Source organism: Panthera uncia, chromosome A2 (genome assembly GCF_023721935.1).
Source record: "Panthera uncia isolate 11264 chromosome A2, Puncia_PCG_1.0, whole genome shotgun sequence".
In the NCBI taxonomy this organism is placed as follows: domain Eukaryota; kingdom Metazoa; phylum Chordata; class Mammalia; order Carnivora; family Felidae; genus Panthera; species Panthera uncia.
Genome location: NC_064816.1, coordinates 152,542,679 through 152,558,855, shown reverse-complemented (window position 1 = coordinate 152,558,855; position 16,177 = coordinate 152,542,679).

The following is a 16,177-nucleotide window of genomic DNA, read 5'->3' as shown; positions in this document are numbered from 1 at the left end:
ACAAATTGTGGGGCAGATTCTTGCTAAGACTGAATTCCACAGGACGGAGATGATGGAAGATAGAGACAGAAGGCCTAGGTCAAGCCTACTCAGAGGGACCTGACCAAAGTTTGCTCAAGGACAGATTCTTTGTCATCACCTTAACACAAAATTGGTGTTCACTACACTTACAGCTTTCCCAGATCATTTTAGAAACTGATGCACGCACATGGCATCCCAGCCAGCTGAAACCACTACCCAGAAGCAAGAAGCTTCCCCAGCCTACCACCCCCACACTCACTATGGTGAGCTTTCCTATGTTTTCCATTTAATCCCCAAACCTGAGATGTATGTGTATACTCAGAAGTGCTGTAGTGGAGAACCTAAGAGCTCAGACTTGAAGCCAGAGGGTGTGGGTTCCGATTTTGACCCTGCCACTGGCTAGCCAAGTAATCTTGAGAAAATCACCTCATCTCCCTCTCACTCAGTTTTTCCATTTGTAAAATGGAGATAATCGTTGTACATGACCTCATAGAGTTGTGAGGATTCAAGATTTTGTATGTAAAGAGCTTGGGACAGTGCCTGGTACATAATAAAGGCTCTATAATTGTTAGCCACGATTATTTCTTGATGTTCGTTGTTCTTCCAGGGAATATAGGATCTACCAGTCCTACATTCACCATTTTAGGACAAGAACATGGGGGAGGAGTGGGCTTCCTGCTCTCATCCTAAGATTTCTCCACCCATCTGCTCCTTTGAACCCAAGCTTGCTCTTTCTGAAGCATGTAATTCTTTCCTATTTCTCTAGATTAAACCAATGCTATGTTATAAAATAACAAATAATCCCATATAATCTTACAAAGAAGGTGGGCCAAAATTACATCTTCCCATCAGTGAAGCAAGCCCGTTGTTCTGAATCCTTGGAAAATCAGAAACACTGTTTTTAATGGGTACTATATTTTGATTACTATTTTTAAAATATAACAGTGTGATTTTGGGAAAAAATACAACTCAAAGGTTTTTAATGAGAAGCAAATCCCTTGCCCCTAGCATGCTAATCCTCTAACTTCTTCCCAAGAGACAAACATTTTGACTCTTAATCTCTTTCTTCTTATAGTTATCTTCTTACTCTGCATAATATGTTTATATTAGTATCTTTTATTTTTTCCTTTGTATGCACTACCCATTGCTTTTCTGCTGTGGATGAAGATATAATTCGTGTACATTATGTCCGTCTCCCTCTCCCCATCTGCCTAGCATACTGGCATCATTCTCCAGGTGAAATCAATAAACCATGGTTACATTACTATAAATATGTACTATTGTTTATTACAAAGCAAAGTAGTGTGTTGTGATTATTTTTCCATTCTTGTAAAACCCTTTGTTCCCCTGGAACTTCAAAGTGATTCTTTATCAGTTCTTCCACTATTTGTCTTTTCCATATTTGAAAATATTTCCAAGTACTCGCTCACAGTACATATTCTTCCAAGGACCAGTAACTCTCAGTAGTTTCTATTTTAATTGCAACATTCTCTCACCTTTCCATCTCCTTCGATTTCTGAATTGTTCTGGAGGGCAGAGGTAACTGCGCTAAGTTTCGCGATTCATCCTTTTCAGTTCTATCCGGATGCTATCACTGCTTCCTTAGGGCACTCGGGCCACCGTGCTTTGACCACCTCTGACTTATGATCATTCATGTCCCGTGGCCGAGGTTCATGACTGAGCAGCAGGAAGAGCGCCAGCTTAAGGTGCTTAAATCTACCACTTACCGAATGTGTGATCTCAGGCTATGCAATCACCCTGGTCCTTCCGTTTGCCACTGCACATTAAGAAATGCATTAGAGAATTCTTCAAGAAATACGCAATTCCTTACTGAGCACGTAACACGTCCCGGGCACTATTCTAAGCTCTTTACATGCATTTTTCTCATTTAATCTTCACATCAATTCAGGAAGTAGGTAGTTGCATAATCCTCATTTTACATCTAAGGGATCTGAGGCATCTGGAGGTTAAGGAATGTGCCTCAGGTCACACAGAGACAAGAAGAGGAGCTAGGATTCACAGTCAAGAGTCTGGCTTCCCAGCCTAGACCCTCACCTCTTACAGCATGCTTCCCCTTCATACGAAAATGCATCTTGACAAACTGTTCCCCACGATAATAAACCATACGGCTTCTCATATGCATTCCATGTCCCAGGATTTATCTGTAAAGGATGGTCAGTCTAATGGAACATTCTGTTACAAAACTGATCGGCTGTAACTACCTCTCTAGGCAGAGCCCGCAGCCAGCAAAGCGAATCTGTGAATAGAGTGAGTACATTCCGCAAGGCAGATGTGGCCCCATAGGCTGAGAGCCTCAGTGAACCTGCTCGCCTCTATTACCCGTTAGCCACCCCACCCATGATGCAGAAAGTTCACAGCTCCAGAAACCCTGACACCACAGCTTTCTACACAGGTGTCTCATTACCAAGAAGCAAAGCTACCCTTCTTAACCTACTTCCTTGGCTTATTGAAAAGATTACCTGAGAGTGTGAGTGCTAAAATCACTGGTGGTCTGAATCACTCACAAAGCATCTCAAGTGATCAAGAGGACAGATTTATAATATACACACACATCCGAATTCCTGGGCCTCACATCTAGACATTCAGATTAAATAGGTCCAGGTGATGGGGTTTGGGGGTGATGGTGGGGTGGTCCAGAGCCAATCGCCAAGGAGGAATTCTCGAAGACGTCTTTGGTGCAAAAAGGTGATTTTATTAAAGCATGGGGATAGGACCCATGGGCAGAAAGAGCTGTACTGGAGTTATGATGGGTAACTATATACCTTCAGGTTGGGAGAGGGGTAGGGATAGAGTAAATCTCTAAGGTATTTTGGAAGCAAGGTTTCCAGGACCTCGAGGGGCTCAGGTGTTGTTACGAAACGTCGTTTATTACCGTTTGGTAAAACCTCAGTCAAAGACCCTTCAGATGTATATCAGGGGGCCATAAGCTTGGAGTATGATTGCCAGCACATATCTTGGGGGAGTTGAGATAAAGGAAATTTCCAAAGGAATTTTTATATGTTAAAGTAGGCTTACAAGACCCTTGCACGGGGCGGGGCGGGATAATGTTAAGCCAAGATTCCCTTTTGCCCCTAGCCAGGTGTCGTCATTGAGGCAGCTGAGCTCCCAGAAGGAGGCGACTCTGCCTGTTTCAAGGACTTGTCAATGGGCTGTAGACAATAAGGGAGTTTGATTTTTCTTCTGCCTTAGTTTCCCACATCACCATGGCAAGCGCTTAAACCCCTTTCCTTTCTTCTTGGATAGCCAGGAGTGTCCAAGGAATATCACACATATTCCATCTGGGTGGGGTGCAGTCAGCGTGTACTCTGCCCTCAGCTTCCCCCACGCTCCCTCGTCGCAGGGAAGGGACACCTTGCACAGTTCTTAAAAGCCCCTCCGAAGCTTCTGATAGTCACTCGGCTGTGGGAAGCACTGCTCAAGGCGCAAAGGGCCGCCCTCTGCCCTGCTTCGTTTCTTCTCGCTTGGAACGCTGCCGTCAGCTGGACTTAGTCTTGCTTCTTTCTTTGCATCTTAGGATTCCCGTCCAACTGTTAACCTATATATTTTCAACTGAGATCATCACTGAGCTAAAACCACAAGTTTATTTCTCTGCACATATTTCATTGACCTCTGGTATTTGCCTTTTAAATTGATTTTTCCCCCTTAGATCTTTCTCCTTCTGTCAGTTTTCCATATTAGTTCCCATGGAAATATCCCCAATTCTCATTTTCCACTGTTCCCTTTGCCCAGACCTTTGCCTCGGCCCCTCAGCTCCCCCTGCTTTCCGATTCACCATCATATTTAAGTTGCCTTGTCCCTTTGTATGTCCTGGACCCTTGCAGAGGGGCCCGGACAGCAAATGGCCATAGAGATGTGTTTATTGGGGGGGGGGTGGTAAGGAGAATTCCAGAAAAAGAGTTAAAGTCACCTAGTTACCTGATCCCCTGCTGCTTGCTTCCGGGCACCAGCGGGCTCTGCTTTCTCAGCAGGAAGCTGGCAAATTGCAGAGAATGGCAGGAAGGTTGTATGAGAGCAGGAGAGGGGAGAGGACCAGGGCACAGGTAGAAAAGATGTCATTATCAAAAGATTGATACCTTGTACTTGAAGACTAGAGAAAGGACTGACGAAAATAGATGGGGAGAGAGAGAGATCTATTGACTCAGGTTAAGAGTGGTTAAGGGGCTTGTGCCAGCCTGTCAGGAAGTAGGAAATCCATGACCTCGAAAGGAGGATTCTTTGCTGTGCTAGAAGTGATGTAGGATTAGGTGTTTGAAATAAAATTCTTCATTTGTGAAAGAAGCTGGATCCAGATAAAACTCAAACTGGTGGGATGTGAGTAGGGAGTGACCTAGAGAGAGCCCTTTCATGCTGGGTGGGCAGATATTTTGTTTGCCCCAGGGGTGGTCGTGGCAGGAGGCATCCTGATTTGACTTCAAATCGCATTGTTGATCCAATAATACAATTATAATACTTTAATTTCGGATGTTTATCAGTTTGTATATGTTGTAAGTAAAGGAAAAGGACTCGGTGAGTTGTTATCACCGCATACCCAATTTATGTAATCCTGAGTTGGCCAGGACCACTCATTTTATTTATCAAATACCTAACACCTTATTTTCACCTGGAGGACATCTCTGCAGGACAGGAAACACCAGTACTGGCTGGAGGTTGGGAGGAACGGGCGCCTGGGCAGTGAGGACACAGAAGGACTGGGGCTAAGATGCATTATTTCTTTTTTTTTGAACATTACAGAACAAAAACCACAGTTAAACACAAATACCACAACATAAAAGCATGCTGTGCCCCAACCTGGAACACCGTCTGCCTTGCCTGGCAAACTTTTACTTACTTTCCATTTATGCCTCAAAGCCACTCCTTAATAAACTATTTCATGGCCTCTCTGGGCATTTCTATTTTTTCTATGCTACCACAATAGGTTGAACTGACTACAGGAAGTACCCTGTTCATCATGGTGCATTTGAAATAATTGGATACATCTACCTCTCAATTACATTTTGAGTTTCTCCCAGGAATTGTGTTTTATTCACCTTCCTAGTCCTTCAGGGGCGACGTGGTGACAGACAGGGAGGGGAAAGCTTACAAATGAACAGTGGGAAACATACTAGAAGTAAATATTTCCATAAAATACTTTAATGATGTATAAGCATGAGACCCTACCCAGTGCTCTATCCACTCTGGGGTAGTCTGAAATTCTAGTCTGAGATTAAATAGACTGAAAATCCAGTGGCAAGATAAGGTAGAGGAGATTGGTCACGACTCTCAGAATCTTGTCAGTGTGTTAAATTTCCACTGTGTAGAGGTGAAGAGCTCTGGATTTTGAGTCAGACACCATGGAATTTACTAGCTCTGGGGCCCTAGGCAAGTCACTGTCTCTCAAAGCTCCTCTCCTCCTCCGAATGATGGGGAGGTTAAGGAAGTGAAATAAACACAGTCCTTGGTACTCAATAAACATTCTTGTCGTTATTGTTATTATAATCCAACCAGATTTGTACAAGAAAGAAAACCATTGTCCTGGAAAAATAAACTATCACTCGCTAGCCATGCATTATGAATGTCAGAAAATCTTGTATAAAATTGAGAAGTAGGGAGGAGGTACTAAGCCAAGGCTGTCTGTGTGTCTGATATGCAGGGTTGTCTATGTGTCTCTGTGTGCACACACATACACATACATAGGCATGAGTGAAATTGGTGGGGAAACACTATGGATAAACAATAATTGCCAAGTCACAGTTCATCGTGTACCTTATAGAATAGAATAAACGGCTTTTTCGAATTTTATAGGCTGCGGTGTGTTCTCACAACATTCACATATTGAAGCCCTAACCCCCATTGTGACTTACATTTCAGGATGGAGTCTTGAAGGAGCTAATTAAGGTTCAATGAGGTCCTATGGGTTGGGCTCTGGTCCAATAGGACTGGTATCCTTATAGGAAGGAAGAGAGATAACCAGGGAGGCAAGCACACAGAATAAAAGGCATGTGAGGTCACACAGCAAGAAGACAGCTGTCTGCAGACCGAAAAGGGAGACCTCACCAGAAACTGCCCCAGCTGGCGCCTTGATCTTGGACTTCGTGGTCTCCAGGACTGTGAGAAAATAAATTTCTGTTGCGTAAGCCACCTGGTCTGCAGTACGTTTTGACAGCGGCCGGAGAAAATTAATACACTGAATAAGAGTACTTTTCACAAAAATGTCTCTCTCTGGAAGCAGGGATTTGGAGACCATACAGTCTGATCCTTCATTCCCGGTGGATTCCACCATTCGTGTTGCATATCCAAGTTTTCCTTCTACTCAGGCAGAGAGGAAGCTCCCACATCAAAGGTCTTTTCAGTGCTTATCTGGGAGCAAATATTTATGGCGGTTTCTTTTTATTGTTTAAAAAAAAAAACCTTTCTTTCTAAGGACACAAGAAAGTAGATGTGAAGCCATGGTTCCAATCCAAAGATGCCAACTCTGATATCTGAACTTTTTCTAGAACAGCCTCCTCCCAGAATTTCCCCCAACATGGCACATAGTTTGGCTGAATGCTTCACTGAAAATTGAATAGTATGTCAACTGTGTTATTCACACCAATTGATTAGTTTATGGTACTTATTGGACAGGGGGAACGATAAAGCTAAAAAGAACGATAAAGCTAAAAAAAAAAAACCCAAAAAACAAACAGAAAGACACCTAGAGGAACAATTTGCATAAAGTCACTGGAAAAGAAAAATAAAGTGATCAGGGGCCTGCACTGAAGTCTTTAAATTTGCTAATGAAATTTTCAGCATTACCTTCCTAATGCTGGATTCAAATACACAGATGTACTTTTTTTTTTTTATCTCTTTTTTAGCAGGTTCAGTTTCTACTTTCTCCCTTACCTTTAGAAAAAGCATCTGTTTGGGATTTCTCCCGTTCCCAAGGCTGTAGCTGGAGCGTGGAATTGGCTGATGCAGGGAAGGGGTTGCCATGTGCTTGCACCTCCCCCCTACACCCCCACACCCCCTCCCCCCGCCCCCAACCCCACCCCCACTCCCAAGCTATTAAGTCTGCTGCTGACTGAGCTGACAAGGCAGCCAGGAAGAACAAGCCTACTCCAATTCTGTTTCAGTCAAGGAGCAGGGGGAAAAAAAAGAAATAGGATGAGACCCACCTACCTGTTTCCTTTTCTAAAAGACACAGAAAACTCACTTTTTTCTAAAAGACACAGAAAACTCACTTTTTTTTCCCAAAGCTTTGAGTCGGAACACTGAGGGAATACAAGTCATTAACGGCTTCATATTTTTGTAATACTTTACCTTTCTGGAGACTTGCAGTGATTAATTCGTTGTTTTCTTTATCTATTTAGGTAGCAAGAAACCTAAATAACATTTCACTCACTGCATTGTCATACATTGTGTAAACCTTGAGATGGGCCTCCCCTCCCGCATAAGAGTTCAACAGCTAAACAGTCAAACAAAAACACCTCAATGGCAGGCATCCATTGCTCCTTAAGTTTCCTTTCCCGAAATTCGAGGAGAGAGGAGGGGAGACATGATGGCACCTGCCATTACTCTGTATTGGGCTTTTCATTGGTTAATTCTGTCCATTTTTTTAAAGACAAGGTTTTGTTTTTTCAGAATTTCTGTTCCAAACATTTGCTTTCTACAGTTTCTGATGGCTTGGCCCACGCTCAGACCTTCTCCCATTAAAAAAAATAATAAATGAGAATAGGGGCGCCTGGGTGGTTCAGTTGGTTAAGCTACCGACTCTTGATTTTAGTTCAGGTCATAATCTCACGGTTTGTGAGTTTGAGTCCCGCGTCAGGCTCTGTGCTGACAGCACAGAGCCTGCTTGGGATTCTCTCTCTCTCTCTCTCTCTCTCTGCCCCTCCCATGCTCTTTGTCTCAAGTAAAATAAACTTAAAGAAATAAAAAATAAAAAATAAGTGAGAATAGAGGTGGAAGTTTGGGATAATGTTCAGTAACTTACTTCCTTTGAATATTACCAATTTAGCTTTTAAGAATACAGAAGAAAAATGGTCTTTTCACAGTCAGACCTGTCTATCCAGAAAAAAAAAATGATTCTAACTACTACAAGTGGAATCATAGATCTGCTTGTAAATTTGATAAAGAATATTTTTAAAGGGTCAGGGTTGATTTCTAAGCCTTAAGTAGGAAAGAAGGGAGGACAGATAAATACTTTTGCGAAGAAATTACAACCAAATACAAAAATAAGACATTGAAGCACAGATCATTTTTGGCAAGCCACAATATTGCAATACGAAAAAAAAAAGTGTTTCAAGAGAATCAAATGGAAAAAAAAAGAACAGAATTTAAAACTGAAAGTAGGGGTGCCTGGGTGGCTCAGTCAGTTAAGCATCTAACTCTTGACTTCGGCTCAGGCAAGCCATGTTCTCATAGTTCGTGGGTTCGAACCCCTCATCAGGCTCTGTGCTGATGCCACGGAGCCTGCTTGGGATTCTCTGCCTCCCTCTCTCTCTGCCCCTCCCTGCTCATGCTCTCTCTGTCTCTCAAAAATAAATATTTAAAAAAAGATGTAGATTAAAAAAAAATCAATACTCCCTCAACTCATCTACAGATTCAAGCAATCCCTGACAGAATTCCAGCTGACTTTTTCACAGAAATTGACAAACTGATTCTATAATACACGTGAAATTAGAAGGGACACAGAACAGCCCAAACAATTTTCAAAAAGGAGAATAAAGTAGGAGAACTCAGACTTCCTAATTCCAAAACTTACAACAAAGCAAATTTACACCCACAATACACCATATTACACCCGCAAATATGGTTAGAATCAAAAAGACAGATAAAAACAAGTGCTGACAAACATGTAGAGAAATCAGAAACCTCGTACACTGCTGGTGGGAACAGAAAATTGTACAGCTGCTTTAGAAAACAATGTGGCAATTCCTCAAACAATTTAACATTGAATTACCGTATGACCCGGCATTTCCACTCCTAGGTACATATCCAAAAGAAATTCAAATATATCTGCATAAAAACATGTGCATGAATTATTGCAGCAGCATTATTCATAATGGCCAAAACGTGGGACTAACACAAGTATCCATCAACTGACAAATAAAACGAAATATAATATATCTATACAACAGAATATTGTTTGGCCATAAAAGGCATACAGGTACTGATACTTGCTACAACGCCAATGAACCTTGGAAACATTACTATAAGTGAAGTAAGCCAGTTGTAGAAGTCCACATATGACATGATTCCATTCATATGAAGTTCCAGAAGAGGGCAGTCTTCAGAAAGACAGAAAGTAGTTGAGTCGGGCTCAGGGGTTGCTTGGGGTTGGGGGTCATGGGGGGACACAAAGGCCGGAGGTAAAGAGTATGGGATTTCTTTTTGAGATAATGCAATACTTTGTGTTGTCTTTTAAAGATTTTATTTTTTTTTTCTTTTAAGTAATCTCAAGCCCCAGTGTAGGGTCCCAACACACAACTCTGAGATCAAGAGTCGCGTGCTCAACCGACTAAGCCAGCCAGGCGCCTTATGGTGACGCAACGGTCTAACATTGACTCTAGTGATTGTGTACTGTAGTGATAGCATACCTGTGACTCTATGAAAAACCACTGGAATTGTACACCGTGAATGGGTAAATTGTATGGTGTGTGAATTATATCTCAATAAAGCTGTTTTTAAAACATTTTTAAGTGCACCATATCGGTAATCTGAAAAGTAAAGAAAATCATGCTATAAAATGCCTGATACATTATGCAGTTTCATTTAAGTTTTCATTGCACCAGTATTTCCAGGATCACGGCACAATTATTTTTTCTAATATTAAACAAGTCACCATCATCTTCGTGTCCCCAGGGCTTGCAGAGAAAAATTGTAACTCCTTAGGTTGGAATTCAGCTTTCTTCACAATCTAGCTTTGTACTAACCATCAGAAAAAAAAATTCTGTTTAAAAAGTTATATGAGCACAAGTAAGTAATTAAAACCATGCAAAGGGTATGCAGTGAAGAGTGTAAATCTCCTTTCTATTTCAAATTCCTAGTTTCCTTCCCTACTGGCAACCGCTTGCCCATTTCCTGTGTATCTTCTCTGAGATGTTTACTACGACTCTGTACCCAACCTATTGTGATCTGCCCATGCATATTCTACTATTCAGGACCTAAAATTGACTGTCTTTATTATTAACGATGAGTTCATATGCATAAAAGTTAAATTTCCCACTGAAAGTACAATTATATGCTATATTTTTAAAACTTTCACCCATAGCACCAAAACTCCAGGAACTTCTACATTGTGGATATCCCAGTAAATATTTGTGTATTGGGAAGATTAGAGGAAACTTTGACTCCCCGCCCCTCCCCTGCCCCCACCAAAAAATCTTGGCTCTGTGGTGACAGTAGAGACCTTAACAAGGCAAAAGAGATGAACAGAAATAAAGGTGTATGGAGAATATGTTCTGGAATGTTTTCACAAATGCACAGGGGCAAACACAACACAACGAACTTCCATTGAGAATAACCCAACTTGATAATTTTACATACCGGCTGCTGGTAAATCATACTCCCCAAGTGGAAATTCATAGCCAAATAATTGTGCTCATGAAATGTTACAATTATACCCGCTAAAGCAATACTTTTTTGTCTTGAGGTCAATGGGATATTCTATTAGATTACAAGTTCATTTCAAACACGTAAAAGATTTTCTTCTTGTAGCTCAAAAGCTGACAATGAAGATAACAATGAAACAATTGCTGTATTCATATCTCTGTATTTGATTCTTGGTATTGAGAAAAATAATTTTCTCTTTAAGTAGCTTTTGTAACAGTTTGTCTTCTTTTCACATCTTTTCACACTTTTTTTCTAGATGTTTTTTGACTTTTTTGAGTTAGTTCCCATTATATCTACTTCCTTTCTTATTTCTACATGCTTCATGATATTGAATGACAATCTTAGTTTTTGTACTCTTTCTGTTTTCATTTTGCCTCTCAAATTAGGAACTAAGCAGATATTTCCTTGAAGATCATGAAAGTGTGATGGATTCATCTTGCATTTTAAGTAATAATACTGTTTTGAGATTCTGGTTCTCCAAGATCCACCAGTCTTTGGCTTTGCAGGGTGTTATTAATGACAGCACATTACCAACTTACCTGGACTGAATGGTTGCAGTGAAACTAATAAACTTCACTCATTAGTGAGTTCGATGAATGAGCAGTCTGAGTTGATTAGCATTTGAGGATGAACAACAAACCCCTTTACAATGTGGAAAGTAACAGTTGAAATGCCTAAGTGATTTAGTTAAAATTTTCAGTTGCAGAACTTCAACTTGGTCCTTGATATGTTTAGTTATTTGTACTGTTATTAAAATAACGATACGGTTAAATATTTCAGGTCTTCTTTCTGGAGGGCAGTGATTAATTCCACATCTTATTTCAAGATTTCTTTTCAGCCATGCACCTTAACTTGACTTCATCTAATATGCAAATAGACCAAAATATTTGCATTTCAAAAGATCAGAAACATCCCAAATTAATTCCAAATTTTTGTATACTTTTTAAATATGTTTGGTGATCAACATCTGAGCTTAAACATTTAACTTCCATAACCTCATCCATCCATGTAACGTGTTTAATAAAGCATATTTAATAATATGTTTACTTAAGAGACCTTCAAAATGCTAGTTAACAAATGATAGAAGGATGTATACATTTGAATACCTTAATATTTGTTAAATGGTGCTCATTACAGACAATGAAATGATCCATTGGTAGAGCTTCAACTGCAGACCCAGACATGACAAGCTATTTAGTGAACAATTTACTGAGTGTCTCATTACCTTTTCCCCAACCACAGACATGTAAGTTCATTCTATTAACCTTAATAAGGTTGCTTTTGAAGCTCTTTACTTCTAAGATTTAAATGGGAACTCTCATATGTCAGCCTCCAGCGGAACTGAAATAACCAGACCAGTAAGGCAGATGCACTGTGTTAAAGATTTCATCTGCTACAGATGAGTTAGGATGCTCCCTTTTGCTTAAGTAAAGCTATTTATAGTGTGTTGGAAAATGAAAACTTAAGCAAGGAATAGGCTTTCTGTATCCTCGGAGCACGGATGTTCCTTCATCTTTTCAGGTTAGTGAAGCACATCTCTCTCTAGGGCTGACCTATATAATCCTCAGCCCAGAAAGTTATTCTAAACAGAATAATTTGAAAATCCATGAAGTGTATACATTAAAATTTAAGTTACAAAGAGCTTTCATGTTTCTAACGGAACCAAGACAATATTCAATAGCTGATTTTGTATGTCCAACACACCCGAAGATTTGGTTCTTTACAAATGGGATAATTGCATATTTTAAATGTGTTTTACTACTGAATGAAATAAAATAGTGTTCAGATGATCCATCGTTTTTTGTTTGTTTTATAAAATAATGGGAAATACTGAGTCTTACAAGTTAAGTCATCCTACCATCTTTTTTAAAAATGTTTATTTAGTTTTAAGAGAGAGAGAGAAGAAGAAGAAGCAGAGAGAGGGAGACACAGAATCCAAAGCAGTCTCCAGGCTCTGGGCTGTCAGCCCAGAGCCAGACTCAGGGCTCGATCCCACAAACCGTGAGATCATGACCTGATCCGAAGTCGGACGCTTAACTGACTGAGCCACCCAGGTGCCCCAAGCCATCCTAACATCTAACCTTTCTGTCCCATCTCTGACAAGTAGCTGCTCAGCCTCTGCTGGAAAATGAGGAGTCACAGAGAACCAAATGCTTCATTGTTGAAGAGTCCAGGATTGATAAATTCTTCCTTATGTTTAATCAGAAGCAGTACTCAGTAATTTCTGTTCATTCTACCTCTTAGAGAAATCTAAATCAGTCTAAATTCAAGGGGTAAATAAAACTGTAGATGATTTTTAAAAATGCATTTCAAGCTTGGTTTTCTTGATTCCTTGATTAAATAGCCCAATTGGTGGACAAGAATTTCCCAAGTAATTCTATTTACTAGAATTTCAGTGAGCAAGGGAAGCCCTAATATGAAGGAAAAGGTATTGCTGGCATCTGAGAGATCAAAGGTATATTTGTGAATACTTTTCCTCTCACTTTTGTGGCCTTTCCTCTACTTTCTTCATTCTTCCCTTTAAATTAAAACTCCTTTCCACTGGGGATGATTTCAGCTGGGTTCCTCTCTGATGAAAGCAAATGACATTGTTATTCCAGAGATATTTGTTAGAACGAGTGAATCCAAGTGGTGAAATATAGAGAGTAGAATATTTTTGCACTTTTTACCACTCAGAGAAACCATTTTCCTCTCCATTTATCCCAAGTAAGCCACTAGGGTGGGGGTGGGGGGGGTCGAATACATAGAGTTATTTGCATTGCTTATTAATGCACACATATTATTTGTGAAACACTTTGCACCTTGTGGGGGAAATAATGCCTTTAACACTAAACCCTACAGTGGGATAGCTTCTACCTCTCTGGCAGGAATTTATCCTCAAGGTCCCATAGCAAAATGTCTTTCTCTTTCAAATGCCAGTGTTAAAATTGAATTCCATCTTTGCACTGTGTGGACTCAAACAAAATCTCAGCTTACATAATGATGCATACCCACAGCACCTGAAAACTCCTCCTTTTTGAAGATGTGATAAATGAGGATTGCAGCTGAAACTTGGTTGCCAGAGGTAAAGGCTAAGTGTGAATTTGAACTGGAGCCAAAGCCTGATGTTTAGTTGGACATTAAAACTGTTGGGTGGTCTTATAACATATGCCTGGTGTTTGTTTCACTGGGCCAATTGGCCTTCTAAGTGTACTGACTTCCAAGTTTCATCCCACACTCTGAGACACTACCTGAGAGCCAAGAGACATGAAATTGTTGACACAAGAGGATATAATGTTTGTAATAAAATATTCCATCTGTCTCTTCTATATCTGTGCTTTTTTTTTTTTTTTTTTGAATTATAGGGCACTTAAGATGTTCAGGCAATCAAGTTTTGGACAGGCTTAACGTTTAAACTTTGCTATGAGTTTCAAGCCACTCACTCTGTGAACTTCCTAGATCCATGTAGATTTGTTTTAACAAATGTGTTCATTTAAGGTTTAATGGAATTAACCTTTTTAATTCTTAGCTTTTTAAGAATTTACTTCCAGTGACGTGACATGACATTACTAATTGCTTCTTGTGTTCTAAATAGGCATTCTGGGTTCTTTTTTACGAAGGCTTAAGTTTCTTTTTGTACTGAAAGTTACAAATGAAGTTTTCACCGGCAAAGAAGGTAAGAATAAAGAAGGGAAGTGGTTGGTTTTAGCCTATTTAGAATATGTGGTGACTTATGATAGATGGGGAACTATATTCCATTGTGTACCATAGGAAAATTTTCTTAGACTTTCTTGGCCTCAGATTCCCCACTCATAAAATGCATATTAAAATGTCACATTTTATCAAATCTAAGCCACCGTTGATTGTGACATACACCATGATTTTATGTAACTAAGGAAAACAAAATACTCCATAACCTATAGCATAACACTTTCTTACCCTTGAAATTGTCATTTGACACTCATTGAAAGGGCTTTGTTTTTTAGCTTTATTTAGACATATTTAATCATATGTCAGATTTGTTTCTATGATTTTCTGTGTTCACAATAATTCTCAATGCAGTAAAAGAAAGAAAGAAGAAAGAAAGAAAGAAAGAAAGAAAGAAAGAATAGTATTATCAACAATCTGATACACAATTATCTTGTTGTATATTTTGCCTTTGTACTCAGAGCCATCAAAGTCTTCCGGGTATTACTCACAGCTCCAGTCTCAAATACACTTCCCTCTAATTCAGTACATCGGCATGAGTAGCTTTTAACAATAACTCCCTGTGAGACTGACCCATCAGGCACCCAAGTGTGCAAGCTGGGCTATCCTACTTGCTCTCTTTCAATTTCTACCTCCTCCCGTAACAGGGAACCTTTAAAAAAAAACGATAGCTCCATTCTGTCAAGCTTTACAGACTTTAGGGCTTTATATAAATTCCATTGAACCTACATATTCTAACTTGATGGCCTTATCCTAGCTGAACACTTGTACTGAACTACCTCACAGTCAGTAGAAGTATCTTTGGAATCGCTTGGCACATGCCTCTACGATTCACTTTCCCCTGACTCATCATGCAAGGATACAGTACCGCAGAATTTCTCTCTCTACATTCAGTAACCTTCCTGGTTCACTCAACCAAATGAGAAAAGCATTAGACCACCTAATGTAAAAATAAATCCCTCACTGTGATATTTGGAAAGATTAGAAGTGTTTCTGGTTCATATGTAAACTCCCTTCCTCTCTGTAATGAACACAAAACCCAGTCGGTTAAAATTCCTCACTCTTGTGTTTTCGATAAAAGCAAAGAGTGAATTAGTAAGGGGAAAATAGGAAAAGCTAGAGTCTGCTCTCACCAGTAATAGCATGTGTGTTCCTGTTCATGAGAATAAGATGGAAAGCTTATCCTGTTAAAAGCAACACATTTAAAATTCTGTGGGTTTTCCAAATTTTGAGACGTTTAGTGACTTTATGCTTACGATATCTTCTCAACTTGTATCTTCTCAAATTGATTAAGTCTTCCTTTAAGTGACCCAGCCACATATCATTCCAAGGGGAGTCCTAACAAAGGGACTTGGGAAGCCGTTGGATTTTCATCCCGAGATGATGTGCTCCTCTACTGCCCTCTCCTGTAAGTATCAATAATATCCACAAGGCTGACGGAATGGATGCTATTGTTATTAATTGAAAGCAGAATATCTAGTAGAAGCTCTACTATGGAAAGAAAGAAAGCGCAGAGATAACCTTTAAAAAAGTGGTAAATTTTCATTATAAATCACCACAAACGGTGCTATTTTAAGTCACCATTACTAAAAAAAAAAATGTTCCAACAATACAAAGCCCGCTAAGCAGAGTTGATTATATTCGTAACAGCAAGAGGTAATTATCGCTAGATCACATGTTAGAACACTTTTCTTCACTCCATGGTAAGTAAATGAGTTAAAACATGAAGTGTAGTGAAGAACATACACTAACTTCTGCTCCCAATTTCCTCTTTTTAAATATCTCCTCTCTTTACTGAGAAGAGAAAAGATACTCATTTTTCCTCTCTTATCAGAACTGGAGTGTAATATAGAGTCACTTATTTGCTCTTGTTTATAGC